Genomic DNA, 15,635 nt, shown 5'->3' with positions numbered 1-15,635 from the left:
CCTCTGCACATAGTTGCCATGGTTACTTGTCTTTCTGTTGTTCCCACTACTGGAATCCAACAAGTTTCACAAACCCTCACCTCACCTCTCAGAGGGTACATTTACTTTATTTACCAGTTCCAACTTGTACCCCTTCCTCACTCCTCAGCCTGAATGACTACATCCTGCTGAGCCAGAAGAGTGAGCGAGCACAGCACAGGTAGGGAGAGCTCCGCATGATCACCCATGGCTTTGGTACCTGGGCCAAGGAAGTCCATTACCTACTTTAAGCCTCAATTTCAACATTTAAGAAATGGGCATAAAACATCCATTTCAGAGAAGTTCTGGAGATAAAATGATATAATGTATAGGAAAAGGCAAGCAGGTTGTTACCGATTCAACAAACATTCATTAATCAAGCAACATTTTATGTCCTGTGAGCTACATAGTGTTTCCTGGTCCTTGTTTTCATGATCCTCATCGTCTGCTTTCTGGAATGTGGTTGGCAGTCAATTAATAACTGAGAGTAACACTACCAAAAAAACAAACATTTTCTTTATTCTATGTTATTAAATTAAATGCTTAACTTCTGCTTTACTCAGCCCTGTATATGATCAACATTTATTTAATATTCTAAGCAGGTTGCAAGCCACAGCTTAGAACTTTTGAATGCCAAGGGCCAAATCAGATTCTTATCTCATACAAAGAAGCACTTGGTAAATCTTCTGATGGATTTCAACCTTCTGTCATTTACCATATATTAGGAGTAAGTCTCATACATCCCATTCATCAAGTGATGTCCAACATGATTAAGATGTGAAATATGTGCTTACCCAACTGAAAGAGACAGTTGCTAGTAAGTTAAAAATCGGTATCATTCTTCTCCATGTTTCCCAAACTCAGTAATTGCTGGCTAACTTGAACTTCAAGGATAATTGCCAGGAATTAGAAGACCTGTAAGGTAAAATGAATTTTAGTTCTCGACAGACCACTAGTATTTTCCTTTTTCTTGTCCTACATTTTAAAAAATATCATTTATCGTTTACTTGAGCAGCTCTGATTCCTCAGGGAAACAAAACTGATAGTAAGCTATAGAGATACAGTTTCCAGAAGTATCAAAATAAAGCAGGAAAGAGGAAATCAAGATATTTATTTTTTCCCAAGATATTTCTGGAAAACCTGGAGCTCTAAATCCCATGCTCTTAGTTGATTATTCTTCGTATACATACATTGCCATCCTAGTGAGGGCCCACTTTGCATTCTCATGTTCTTTCACTGGTGTCAGACTTGAGTGGGGATAATGGGGATAATGCAGGACCTGTCTGGCAGTGAAGGTCAGGGACATGTTTTCAGTCATGGAACTAAGAAATGCTCGGACTTGCGGACATCTATATCTTCACGTACCTAAACTCTCCTAACCAATATATGTTTAGTTTTAATTTTAAAGCCTTAACTTCAGAACTCAGAGTTTTTAAAAATTTTTAAATTTACGTATTTATTTTGAGAGAGAGAGTGCCTGCACGAGTTGGGGAGGGGCATAAAGACAGGGAGAGAGAGAATCTCAAGCAGACTCTGTGCTGTCAGTGCATGACCTGACATGGAGATCAATCCCACAAACCGTGAGATGAGAACCTGAGCTGAAATCAAGAGACAAGACACTTAACTGACAGACCCACCCAGGTGTCCCTCAGACTGAGTTTTAGTCTCACATGAGATGCTCATTAAAGTCAAGAGTTATTTATTTATTTTATCCTTATGTAATGGTTATTATCAATTAAACGGCAGTGGTCAAGTTAAACAGCATTGTTCCCCTACCAACAATCGTGTATGCTTCAAGTTCATTTACATAATGAGTACAAAATTTAACTGTTAATAGTTTATAGGGGCCAGATAAAGAAAGAATATTATGATTACTATTTTTAAAGTACATGATCAACCAGGACATTCAGGTGAGATCCCATAAAGTCAATGCCATGTGGGCAAAGACATTATGCGTTAGGACAAAACTGTTGTACATCCAACCTAACGAAACCTAAAAGTGGGCCTCATCAGAAACAAAGTGATCTGTTGGTATTTTAACTGCGCTTAGGACAAAAGCCAACACTCTTTAGGAGAAGATAACATAATATGCAGTCTCATTCACAGTGTCCAGCATGCAGTAAAAAAGTAACCACACATGGTAAGAAGTGTCCAATTATAAATAGAATAGTCAATAGAAACAGACCTAGAGGTGATCCCAAGTTTGCAGGCAAGGGCTTTAAAAAAGTGGGTAATGTATAAAAAATAACATGAATGTAACATTGAATATTTAAATCGAAAATTGTGATCTATAAAAAATAATCAATGTCCTAGAAATGATAAAATACAGTATTTGAAGTAAGGAACTCTTTGAATGGATTTAACAGTAAAATGAACACAACAGAAGACAGGATTAATAAATCTGAAGAAATATCAAAGCAGAGGTCAAAGTACATGAAGCATGAAGAATGAAGAAAAACAACAAAAAAACCCAGAAATAAACAAAAAGGAAATGTAGGACACTGTCAACAAGTCTAAAATATGTGTCATTGGAAAACCAGAAAGAGAGATGTACAGAAATTATATTTCAATAAATAAGGGAGCCAAGACTTCCAAACCTGATGACAGACACTACTCCATTGACCAAGAACTTCAATTAACACTAAGCCAAAGAGCTACAGAGAACACCACACGCAGGTACATTACATTTAAACTGCCAAACACCAAAGATAAAGAGAAAACCTTAACGGTAGTTGAGCTATGTGTGCATTTTGTTGTTGCCATGGTAACCTTCAATAGCAGAGCTAGGTGTACATTTTTTTGTTGCTATGGTTACGTTTGTCCCATAGGGGAAAAGGAAATGGGTAGGGATTTATGCCTTTTGTACCACCCCATCCTCCATCTTTCTTGTAAGCACCCAGTGATGTCCACGAAGAATAACCTGTGAGTTGGTACAAAATCTCTTTGTGTCTGAGAACCTCAGGAGTTCTATAGTCTCACACTTGCCCATGCTTGGTCTTTAGCAACTCATTAACACTTTTTTTGCTGAAATATGACCCAGTTGTGTGGCTTGGTGAAGAAATTAGGATGGTCTCCTTATTCGAGGCATAGTTGTATTTGTGTCGAATTTTCTCTGACTGTGGGAAGCCCAACCTACGACGGGGGAAGGAATATTGGTCAACCTTGTCCATGGAATTAGTTCTATTGGTCTAAATTCACTTTCTGCATCCAGCCCAATGCATGGTAACTACTGCATTTGGATGGTTCCTTTTCTGGGAGCAAAGGGCTGTGGGTCCAAGCTGTTGATACATTTCTAAAACTATGTATTTATTTTGTGATTTATCAAATCTTATAGTCTTTGAGATGAAGTGTGATAATTAATTCCCTTTGGAACTTCATAATCTGTGGATACATGCAGAGCAGAAGGAATCTTCCTAGACCCTTGACAGACACATGTGCTTTCAGCATGAACTGCTCACAACTACAACTCACACTGGCTGACGCATGACAACTGGACTTTCTGATGGAAGTGCACTTTTAAGATTTGAGGTCCAAACTTTAGAATCATTAATTTAAAAAGATCGAAAAGGGGAAGGCCCTTATTATGGGGGAGGAGGGATCCCTTTTACCATGATACCAGACTTGCTGGTGTCTTATTTAATAGCCATTACCCCCCATAGCTTTTTTTCCTTTTATGGTGAGGTTCTTCCTTAAGCCTGTCATAATATTAATTCCCTTGGTCAAGGGCTGGTTTAGGAAGGGACATGGAAAAAATTATGACCAGGTGATGTGTGTTTATGGGTATGGATGAGAAGAGTGCTGGGTGGTTTGCTAATTTTGTTGTTGTTGTTTGTTTGTTTTTGTGGAGACACTGTGAAAGTAGACCTTCTTCTTTCATTGGATTTTTTTTTTTTTTTATGACACCTGGGGTGGCAGCATCCAACTTATGTCCTAGTAGAGTAGAAACAAAGAACATAACTCCTTGACAATGACGGTGAGACACTGAAATACAAATTAAGCAGTCATATAAAAATCTAAGCAATATACATAAATCGTGGAATGACAGTATTGATAACCTGAGAAGTATATACCAGCACTCTCATTTAATTTTAATAAGTACCTTATTTTCTCTAATAATAAAATGAAAATACCTCCTTAGTGAAAAAAATAAATGTAATACAAAAGGGTATCAACTTAAACATGGACCTTTCTCTGTACCACATTCTCCCTCTCGGGGGCCGTCCAGCTCCTCAGAAGTAACCATGGCCTTTGTTCAATATCCTTCTCATTCCTTTACCTTGAATTTGAGCCCTAACAAAAGGCTTAGACATACACATATACAGTTTCATTTCACAAAATGGAATCATAGCACATGCATGTATCTTCATAGTGATTGTTTACTTATTAGGTTATATTTCTGATTCATCACATACATTGTATATTTATGTACATAAAAAAGCAATTCAGTAAGACTCTGGGAAGAGGATTTGCTGCACCAGTGGCTGTGCCTATTTAAATTTTGGCTGATGCTACCACACTGCTATCTAAACCAGTGTTAGCAGGTTACGCTCTCACCAGAAGCGTGGGAGAGAAAGCAATTTTATATTTTATGGAAAACTTCGGAGAACAGATGACAATCAAATGGAGTTGTTTTCTGATAGGTATCAGATTTTTATTTTCTACACCCAATTCCCCTTCTAGAAATTAATCTTACAGAAATAATTATACAACAAGATCTATCATAAGGATGGCAAATGCAGTGATGCTTACATCTTGAATTGGAGGCCACTAAATGTCTGGCAATAGGCAATTTGTTAAATAAATTATGATATGAAAGACTGTGTGCTTGAGAGATTTAATATGTCCCATAACCACCCAGCTCAGGGAATATTTGTTCTAAGAACATAAGCCCTAAAATCTAATGCTCTTAGTTCCAGCTGTCTATGGACGCTTCCATGAACATTTAACCCACAGGTAAGGGTTAAGATTTAGCAAATGAAGCAGCAGAAAACAGGATTTCAAATTTATATTCCCAAATGTTTCCTCATATATTGTTTTAAAAAGACAAAAACCCAAAAACGATTTGACCTCAGGATTTAAAAGGTGAGTATCAAAATCAACCAATAAAAACGAGGAAGATAAATGAACTCAGATCAAAGATATGAAAAGTTTTAGTAGAAGTGAAAGCAGAAATGTTTGGTAGTACATGTGACACTGTAAAGACACTTCCAGTTCTACTCAATATTCATTCCTGTCCTCTCATGCAGGGATAGAACTTTGGGGTTTTTTTTGCTTTTTTTATGAAAATCTACAAAGGCTGCATTCCCAGCACTCCTTGCATCATGCTGTGGCTCTATGAAGAAGTTCTGGCAGATATATACACAAAAGTATGGTCAGCAACTTCCGGGAAGGCGAAGAAAGGGGGCTGAATCAATGGCAAAGTGACCATTTACCAAGTCTTCTACTTGCTGCTGTCCAGAAATGTGACTCTGATCATTAGAGCTCCAACAGTTATCGTGAATAATAAGGATCATAAGGATGGAAGCCAGGTGTTGGGAATGCGAGCATGAAGACAAGTCTGGGTCCTTGATGATACCAAGGTGCTGACACAATGGATCTCTTTTCCATGAAAGGAGAGTGAACTTTTGTTTAAGATACTGTTCCTTAACTTGTTGTAATATGCTCACGTTCTATGTTGCATGATACAAAACACACATTTTGTTCTTTAAGAATATGATAAAAAGGGAAATCCCTGGCAAACCTAACAGACAGACATAGAAAATGAATATACAAGGTTAATGATGAGATACAATCTTCAAATACAGTAAAGCTTAAAGATGTATATTAAAGCATTGGTACAAACTTACCATAATAAATACGGACAACCAAAGAGAAACAGGTAACTTGTTACCAAAACATAAAATACCTCATTTGACCCAAAATGAGACAGAAAATTTGAACAGTCCAGGGGTGCCTGGGTTGCTCAGTCAGTTGAGCACTGGACTCCTGACTTCAGGTTTGGTTAAAGTCATGATCCAAAGATTGTGGGATTGCACGCCATGTCAATCCACTCCCAGTGTGGAGCCTGCTTGAGATATTCTCTCCCTCTCTCTCTCTCTCTCTCTCTCTCTCTCTCTCTCTCTCTCACCTCCTCTCACCTCTCACTCCCTCTCTTTTTCAAAAATAAAAAAAAGATAACTTGAACAGTCCAATAATCCTAGCCAAATCTGGTGGCAAATTCAGGTGGTTTTACTGCCGAGTTTAATCTAAATTCACACATGATGTAATTCCTATGTTATTCTAAACAATTGTAGTCCACAGAGAAAGATTAAAGATCCCTAATTCATAGTTATCAAGTATTGTAAAGATAGCACACAAGAGAAAATAAGATGAATTCCAATTACAAACATAGCAGCAACTATTTCAAATAAATTATTAGAAGTCTGAATCCAGCTATTCATTTATAAAATTATGATATAAACAAATGGGATTAATTTCAGTAATGTAAGAACTTCAGAAATAGGAACTTTACCAACGTATTTCATTACAACAAACTAAAGGGTAACAATAGATGTTGAAAGCTATTCAATAAATTATAGAGCTACTGTGAATAACTACAGGGAGAGTAGAAGGAAACCACTTAAACAAATACTATTTACTGAAAAGAGCAAACAATATTTTGAAGGGTATAATATTAAGACCATTTACCATTAAAAACTGGAATTAGTACTGATCACTTCTCGTATTCACTCATTGAATCTTCCCATTGGCCCTCTGAGGAGGACCATTAATGCCCCCAGTTTAAAGACAGACAAAGCGAGGCGTAAAGTGGTTAAGGTAACTTACTCAAGCCAGCTAGCAGTGAGGCAGGATCTGTACTCACGCAAACTGGTTCCACAGTACCCCGCCCCCCCCCCCCCCCCCCGCATTCAAGATGGTTTATTCCTTTTCCTGCCCACTCAGGCCCGCCTCCCCAGCCGCCGGCCACGGCTTCTGCGCCAGCACCTTCACTCCGGAGCCCAAGGAGTCACTGTGCCACCCATTGCACCACTACGTGGCGGCGGGCCTGCAGGCTTCCCTTCATTCCCGGCGTCCACGTGTACTTCCGAATCAGCTTCCGCCCGCTCCAGGGCGACCCGCGCTAAGGCTCTCAGGCGCTGACGGGCCACCGGCGCATGCGCAGCTCTCACAGCTCAGTGAGCCCTGCGTGGTGCATGGAGCCTTCGAGCGGCGTGCGGAGCATGCGCGTCAGGTCTGACATGCGCAGTGGTTTTCCTCCTTTACTTCTCCGCAGTTTGCGGAGGCGTCTCAGGCTCGAGGGCTGAGGTCTTTGGAGGAGCAGTGACGGGACTCTGAAGCTGGAAACGCATTGTTCTTGTCCTTGCTTGGGGGTTGAGCATCATCTGGGCAGCTCCTGCAGGCGGGCTTCTGCAGGAAGGGTTTGGACGAAGGCTACCTCCCATCAGGGAAGCCGGCACCTGCTCCTGTGTCGCAGGCCGCGCGGCAGCCCTTTCTGTTGCTCACAACGGGCTCCCCGCTGCTCTCGTGGGCCTGCAGCTGCCAGCGATCTCCTCCGGGTTGGTGCAGAATGTGCTCCAGGATAGCCTCGCGCTCGTGCAGGCAGCATTTGGCTCGACAACAGGGTCGTGGCAAGGCCGCAGAGTTGCAGCCGCAGTTGAAATTGTAGACTTCAGTCCGGCTCTGTTAGAAGGTCTGGGTCCCGAGGCCTGAGGCTGCTGTGTCCCTCTCCAGGTAAGTATAGACGGGGCCTGCAAGGCCGTTTTTGCTGTGCGGGGCCATCCTCACGATTCCTTGTTTTTTTTTTTCCCCGGCTTCTTCACCTGTTCCCCTACGATGGAAAGGCACCAGAGAATTTTGTCTCCTATTAATTTAGCTAGCTTTCTTTGGATTGGCGTTTTCATACTGCATCTTGTTCCATCTTTTTACTTTTAACTTATCTGTTCTTTATACCGAAAGGTGGTATTTTGTGGATGACAAATAGTTCTTGTTTTTTCTCCTGTTTGACCATCTTTTTTTTTTTTTTGCTTGGAGTGCTTAGACAATTAACAGTTAATGTTACTATTAGTATGGGGGGATTTAAATTTCCCATCTTGCTACAAGTTTTCTGTTAGTTCCATCTGTTCTTGGATCCTTTCTCTCCCCCTTTTCTGCCTGCCTTTGGGCTAGTACAGTTGTTTTTGTTTTTTTTTTTTTTTAATCCCTGTGTTCTGATAAGCTCACCATGTATCCAGATGAGCAAAGCCTTGTCCTTATAAAATAATTGTTTTTCTAGATATGTAACTGTTTGCCTGGATAGAATGAATTGCAAGAATTTCCTAAAGATAATAGTGAAATATTGTTATTATTAATATAATTAATATGTTACTGTTAGGCTGCAGTCCTTTTGCGTGCGCCTCTCATGGAGCAAATAGTTACATTTTGTTGACTCAGGTCACCTTCGCTCTCAGCCCAAATAGCTAAGTTTAACATACCCACAGGGTAGGCAAATGGATAAAGTATGACATTGTTACACACTTGAGTATTATGCAGGAGTGAAAATTAATGTAGCATTATGAATTAACATGAAAATGATGAATCTCAAAAGCTGAAAAAAGCAAGTTGTTAATGAATCCATACAGTAAGAAATCACTGATGTGAATTCGAGAACACATAAGTGACAGAACTACAAATATAAACAGAGGAATGGTGAAAACGAAATTCAGAATAGTCCCTCACCCTTTCTTTCACAAGATAAAATAAGAGGAAGATGGCATCAGGAAGTGTCACAGTGAAAGCTTAAATAGTATTGCCGTTTGTTGACATGAGTGGACTATTCATGGTTCTTCAATTAAAACTTGTTTAAACAAGTATAAAGTATATTTTTTTAATTTAAAAAATATTAACATAGGGGTTCCTTGTTGGCTAAGTCGGCTAAGCGTCCAGCTTCAGCTCGGGTGGTGATCTCACGGCTCGAGAGTTCGAGTCCTGCGTCGGGCTCTGTGCTGACAGCTCAGAGCCTGGAGCCTGCTTCAGATTCTGTGTCTCCATCTCTCTCTTCCCCTCTCCTGCTGGCAATCTGTCTCTCTCTCTCAAAAATAAACATTAAAAAATTTAAAAATAAAAATATCCATTAATATAAAAAGGCAAAATGCTAAATGTGTATAGTGCTCAAAACATACTTCATTACCCTCTTCCTTTTTCCAATCAAGTATCACCTGGCATTCAGTCACCAGTAAATCAGGGCATTTCCAAATTGCCTTCACACCCAGTTTTGTCTCTGCAAAATAAGGAGAAACATTTTATGATCACTAAAGTTCCTTACAGATTTTATAACTACATTTGTACCTGCCAAGAAAGTCCCCAAAACCAAAAAGCAAGAGTAGAGTCTATCAGTTACTTATTTTGATCTTTTTTTTTTTTTTTTTTGAGCAGCAGCTAATGCAATACGAACAAGAAATATTTATGATAAACATTGGAGAAAAGAGACATGATTATAAAATTTAAAAAAAACCCATGAAACTTAAAAGAATTTGATAAAGTAGTGAACAAAATATAGGAAGTATTAAGTGCTAAGAAGAAAAATGAGTAAGAGGTGTGTTAGAGATTGTGAAGAGGTTGCATAGTTTCAAGGTAATCAAAGAAGGTGTGTCTGAAGATACATTTTTGCAAGACCTTGAATGATTAATTCTGTCTTGAACCAGCGTTGGAGGATGAGTGTTGGATCCAAACAGACTTCTGGCCAGCTGTGCGTGGGTGCAGAGAAGGAGATGTTCGGTTTAAAGGACCTCAGAGACACATAACTGTTGTCAGGGGAAGGTTAGAAAAACTGGCTTTCCCAGCTTCCAGCCATTCTCCTGGTCACGGTGCACTGACTGATGGTGAGCCAGGACAGGAGACCGGAATGGTCTTTGCAAATCTCAGATTTATCTTTAGTTTGGGAGAAGAACAAAGCCCCCTACATAAGCCTGCTGGTTTTGGATATGTCGGAAAGGTCCTTTTCCTGCAAGGAAGATGAAACATTCCAACAGCCAGTGACCACAGGGGGCAAACCTTTTGTCCAGAAAAGTAGGTTTATTGACTTCATGCAATGAGGGAGGGTGTGCTAGGTGAGTCCTGAAGTGTGTGTTAGTAAGAAGGAGCAGGGAGAGAGTTTTATTTATTTATTTTTTATGAGGCTTGTGCTTGTGTGAAATGATTTTCAGGAAGGGTTAGACCAAGCAGGAATCATCTCGGAATTGTTTGCTATCATAGAAGCTGCAAAGCTGGGCTGAGACATCTTTTGTAAAAGAAAAAAAAAAAAAACCCAAAAACTTAGTAGCCCTCAAAGAAGAGGGTCATTATGATATTCTACAGCTGCAGCATGACCTTTGGAGAAATATTCTTTAATGTTAACTTTGCAGTTGGCTTTATTGTGTCTGTTATCACAATCTGTTTAATGGCAGGCCTGATATTTAATGCCTTAGAGAAAAAGTGTAAAATGTCCCTGACATTTTTAGGAAATCAGGGCCGTGATCAATAGTGTTTTTTAGCCCCATTGTGCTTGAAGTCAGCAGAAGGAACCTACAGAATAGCCATAGGCTGGCTTAAGTTAGATTGACTATCTTCCATCCAAGTCAGACTGACTCTAGAGTCTGACTTGGAATGGCCTGTTTTGCTGAACTGCAAATGGAATCTAAATACTTTTTTTTTTTTGATTGAACTAAATTTTTTTTTCAAAAACATTACCCAGTGAAAAACAACAAATTAGTTCAAATGAAAATTTAACCAATCTAACTTCAAAAAATTTTTAATTTTTAGTTATTGTAAAAACATAACATTAAATTTACCATCTGAATCATTTTTAAGTGTGTAGTTCAGTAGTGTTAAGTGTATGTATATTCACATCATAGTCACAAAAAATCTTTAGAACTTTTTCGTTTTTCCACATTGAAACTTAATGTCCACTGAACGCTACCTCCCATTCCCTCTCTTCTCAGCCCTTGGTAACCACCTTTCAATTTTCTTTTTCTGTGGTTTTGACTATTTCAGGTGTTCACATGCATAGAATTATATAGTATTTGTCCTTGTGCCCTTGACTTACTTCATTTAGCCTAAATGTTCTCAAGGTTAATCCATGTTCAAGTCTGACCAGATTTCCTTCCTTTTTAAGGCTGCATAGTACTCGCTTGTATGTAAAAACCACATGTTCTTTGTCTCTTTACCTGTCTGTGGATATTTGGGTTGCTGCCACCTCTTGGCTATTGTGCATAATACTGTGATGAATACGGCTGTATAGATATCTCTTCAAGATTCTAGGATTGCTGGGTCAGATGGTAATTCCAGTTTTAATTTTCTGAGGCACCTTCATATTTTCCATAATGGCACACCATTCTGCATTCCCACCGACAGTGTACAAGGGTTCTAACTTCTCTGCATCCTTGCAAATACTTGTTTTCTGCTTTTTAGAGACTGTCACTCTTGATGGATGTCATTGTGGTTTTGATTCACATTCCCTAATATTAGTTACATTGAGCATCTTGTCATGTGCTTATTATAAGATCATTTGCTTGTCTTTGGAGAATTATCTGTTCAAGTTCTTTGCCCATTTTTAATTAGGTTATTAACTTTTGTTGTTGAGTTGTAGAAGCTCCTTACATATTCAGTATATTAACCTCTATCAAATATATGACTAGCAATTATTTTCTCTCATAACACTCTGTTAATTGCTTGTTTTGATATGAAGAAGTTTCTGAATTTGGTGTAGTCCAATTTGTCTAGTTTTTCTTTTGTTGCTTGTGCTTTTGGTATCATATCCAAGAAGTCATTACCCAATTCAATGTCCCAAAGCTCTTTTCCTGTGTTTTTCTTTTAGGAATTTAATAGTTTCAGGCCTTACATTTAGGTTTTTAATCCATTTTGAATAAATTTTTGTGTGTTACGTTATTGGTGACACAAATTACTTCTTTCTATATTGCATATATATTAACATAGATTTATAATGAGTTCTTATGCTTTTAGAAAATACTCTGTACATATTGATGAAGGATTTACTCATCTACCCAACAACACCACAGGCTTCTCTATTTGTCTGTATGTTTATCCCTACAGGACCCTGACGAGAGAGTGGAAGGAGAGTGTTGTGAATTACCTACCTGCTGGGTTTTGATGTGGTCGGCTTCATGCTCACCTATGGTGCAGGAGCCTTTTAATTAGTTTCTGCATTTCACACTGAGGTATTTTGTTGGTTTGTTGCTGTTAAATCCGTGTTTCTGGATAAAGGAGAGTGTAGGGCTTCCTATTCCACTATCTTGCTGATGTTACTCCCCCCAAATCTGCTTTTTAAAACCAAAACCTACAAACACTCCACTCGGTTTAGTTGAAGATCTTTAGCACAGAGTTTGTAGAAAATCTCTGGTTGGAAACGTCTGGAAGAGAGTTAAAGAATGTATACCAAAATACATCCAGGTTTTTTAAGCAGACACAGAATGCTTGGTTCCTCCTTTCCTCCTTGTCTTCATAAATATAATGGAAGATATTTTCCACTTTCATGCCAAGTGCTGGGTAGAGGAAGAGGAATGGCATGATCCATATCCATACTTTACAGAATTATAAACTGAAATTCAAAAAATTTAAAGAAATTAACCGAGAAATACATCTGGTAATTGAGCAAGCTAGAATTTCGATTCTTGCCTCTCCTTCAAGAAAACCTTTTTTGGAGGGAAACCAACACTTTTACCCAACTATTTAGGTATTTCCTGGGTTTTTTCCCCTCAAGCAATCCTCTTTCCTCTTTGAAGTTTGTTTTTTTTTCCCCTTTCTCTCCTCTGCACCTCTGTCTGATGGCCCATTCTCCGTTGTCACCCTCCTTCAGTTAGAAGCCCAACATGGATATCTATGAAGGAATGATGGATACAAGAAAGCTGTCCTTGGCTTGCTCTGGATTCTAAGGGAAAATTAGGCTTCAGGGAAGAACAGAGCATTGACTGAGCTGATGTATGATCTCCAGGAAAGTAGCTTACATATTTTCTTGGTTCTGGACTTATATTCCTGTTTATAAAGTGAAGGCTAGTGAGACTGCCCTCCCAGTGAGAACATCTACCCTTGAGATTGATAAAAACCCAGTCGAGGCAGCACAATTTCAAAGAGCAGCATCATTGAGCATCCCTGCAGTTTTCAATTAGGAGGTTACTGGGAATGTAGCTATCACTGTAGAAAACAATCTTTGAACGTCCACTTGAGTACAGATGGCTAGCCTGGGAGACTAGTAGGGTATCGGGTAGTTATTATTGGAAGAAACACCACCTATTATTTTCCTCTCCTAATAAGGTGTTTGAGCAGATAGATGAAATGAGAACTAGGTTCAGAGTGCTGCTTTTGAAGACCATCAACCAAGAAAAGGATAATCCTGTGTTTGCATCCAAACTGGAAAAAACAGTAATGTGGCAGGAAGCTTTTTTCTTTGCTCGCTTATTTTGTTTTTGTTTTGGTTCTGAGGTAAAATCTAATGAGGGAATAAAATGCAGGGGAGTGAAAAAATACTTGATTGAATATTTCCTTTTCCTCTTCCTTCCTGTAAGTGGCTGCTCACAGAGAGAGCACTTAATGAACTATGGCAACAGATGCCTGCTCTGTTATGCATTTCTCCAGTTTATAAAGATGAGCAGACATGAGGAATGGATAATGTTTTTCTCTAGCCAATCCAGAATCGAGGGGACTTCAGCTGCCTTGAAGGAAGGGTGATCCTCTCTGGACGTGGATGATACTCTGTGGGCAGATGAAGAAGATTTGCTATCAGAGAGGGTTGGCTTAAATTGGAGTACACCTTGGAGAAAGGGAATGTCCTCGGGCATTGTTGGAAACAGAAATGGACAAGGAAGGCCAATGCAACAGGTAGTCCAATGTTGTAATCCTGGATGGGGAAGGCAGTGGGAAGTGGATGAGCCAGAAATTTAAGAGGGAAATGTGGAAGTGAAAGGGCCATGTGGACAACGATAAGCTCCACGTGTTCCTCGAAGTTTATACGGTTGTGTACATGCATAAGGCTGTGTATGCTTAGGGTTCACCAGGGAGGGTCCTAGCATTTTACTTGTTTCTGGCTGAAGCCAATGCCTTGCGCGTGTGCAAAGGTGATATAATAAGGCTCAGTACTTATAAATTACTTGAATTATTACTATATTTCTCAACCCAGGTACAGATGCATTGGCAAAGAGTAGCCAAAGCTTTTACTGGCTCCATGTGTTTGAGCACAACCTGTAATGAATCATTGGCTGACTCCTAAGCACTGCTGACCCAGACACCTCTGGAAAGCCATTAAGAATAAAAACTAAAACCAATATTAAAAAAAAAAAAAGTGAGCGGAGAACATTGTCCACACACTGCAGGTCAGACAGACTCTATGGGGTTAATCCTAAACAAAGACAAACAACAAACAAGAACAAAGAAATCCATATCAGGACATCATAATCCAGATTTGTTATACACTATTATCTAAAAGTTACGGTTCTCAACAAAATTTGTGACACGTACAAATAAATAGGAAAGTGTGACCTATACACAGGGAAGACAATTAGTCAGTAGAGTCTGTTTTTGAGGGATCCTGACACTGGACTTAGAAGTCAGACTTCAAAGTAGCTATTATAAATAAGCTCATAGAACTAATGGAAAGCATGTTTTAGTACATAAAGTAAAGTATGAGGACACTGATTCATCTGATAAATGATCCTAATGAAAAGACAGAGAAGTTATTTTAAAAGGAACCAAATGGATATTCTGAAATTGAAAAATACAGTAACTAAATGAAAAATTCACAGAAGGTGCTCGACAGCAGACCTAAGACAGCAGAAGAAAGAATAAGAAAACGTGAAGATACAGCAATAGAATTCACCCAAAGGGTGTCTGGTGGCTCAGTCAGTTGAGTGTCTGACTCTAGATTTCAGCTCAGGTCATGATGTCATGGTTCGTGGGCTCAAGCCCCACATTGGGCTTTGCGCTGACAGCACAGAGTCTGCTTGGGATCCTCTCTCTCTCTCTCTGCCCCTCTCCTGCTTGCGTGCTCTCTCAAGATAAATAAATAAACTTTAAAAAAGAGCTCCTTATGGGAAAAGATATTTTCAAATGACATATTGGACAAAGGGCTAGTATCCAAAATCTATAAAGAGCTCACCAAACTCCACACCCGAAAAACAAATAATCCAGTGAAGAAATGGGAAGAAAACATGAATAGACACTTCTCTAAAGAAGACATCCGGATGGCCAACAGGCACATGAAAAGATGCTCAACGTCGCTCCTCATCAGGGAAATACAAATCAATACCACACTCAGTTACCACCTCATGCCAGTCAGAGTGGCTAAAACGAACAAATCAGGAGACTATAGATGCTGGCGAGGATGTGGAGAAATGGGAACCCTCTTGCACTGTTGGTGGGAATGCAAACTGGTGCAGCCACTCTGGAAAACAGTGTGGAGGTTCCTCAGAAAATTAAAAATAGATCTACCCTATGACCCAGAAATAGCACTGCTAGGAATTTACCCAAGGGATACAAGAGTACTGATGCATAGGGGCACTTGGACCCCAATGTTTATAGCAGCACTCTCAACAATAGCCAAATTATGGAAAGAGCCTAAATGTCCATCAGCTGATGAATGGATAAAGAAATTG

The 15,635-nt window shown here is 39.3% G+C and overlaps 1 protein-coding gene across 14 annotated transcripts in view; it reads right to left on the bottom strand.

The window, feature by feature from the left end:
- Window positions 1-7,104, bottom strand: part of LOC122234038 (metalloproteinase inhibitor 1-like) — a 63,416-nt gene extending 56,312 nt beyond the window's left edge. For 8 of the 14 annotated variants that reach the window (XR_006211735.1, XR_006211734.1, XR_006211738.1 and 5 more), the window contains exons 1-2: window positions 2,616-2,733; window positions 813-933 (exon numbers count right to left, since the gene is read on the bottom strand). The gene's annotated coding sequence lies outside the window, so the exon portion shown is untranslated. The other 6 variants (XM_042968546.1, XM_042968549.1, XM_042968550.1 and 3 more) reach the window with 6 other exon arrangements.
- Window positions 7,105-15,635: the final 8,531 nt, after the last annotated feature.

Source organism: Panthera tigris, chromosome E2 (genome assembly GCF_018350195.1).
Source record: "Panthera tigris isolate Pti1 chromosome E2, P.tigris_Pti1_mat1.1, whole genome shotgun sequence".
Classification (NCBI taxonomy): domain Eukaryota; kingdom Metazoa; phylum Chordata; class Mammalia; order Carnivora; family Felidae; genus Panthera; species Panthera tigris.
The sequence above is the reverse complement of the archived record's forward strand: the minus strand, read 5'-3'. Positions and strand labels throughout refer to the sequence as shown.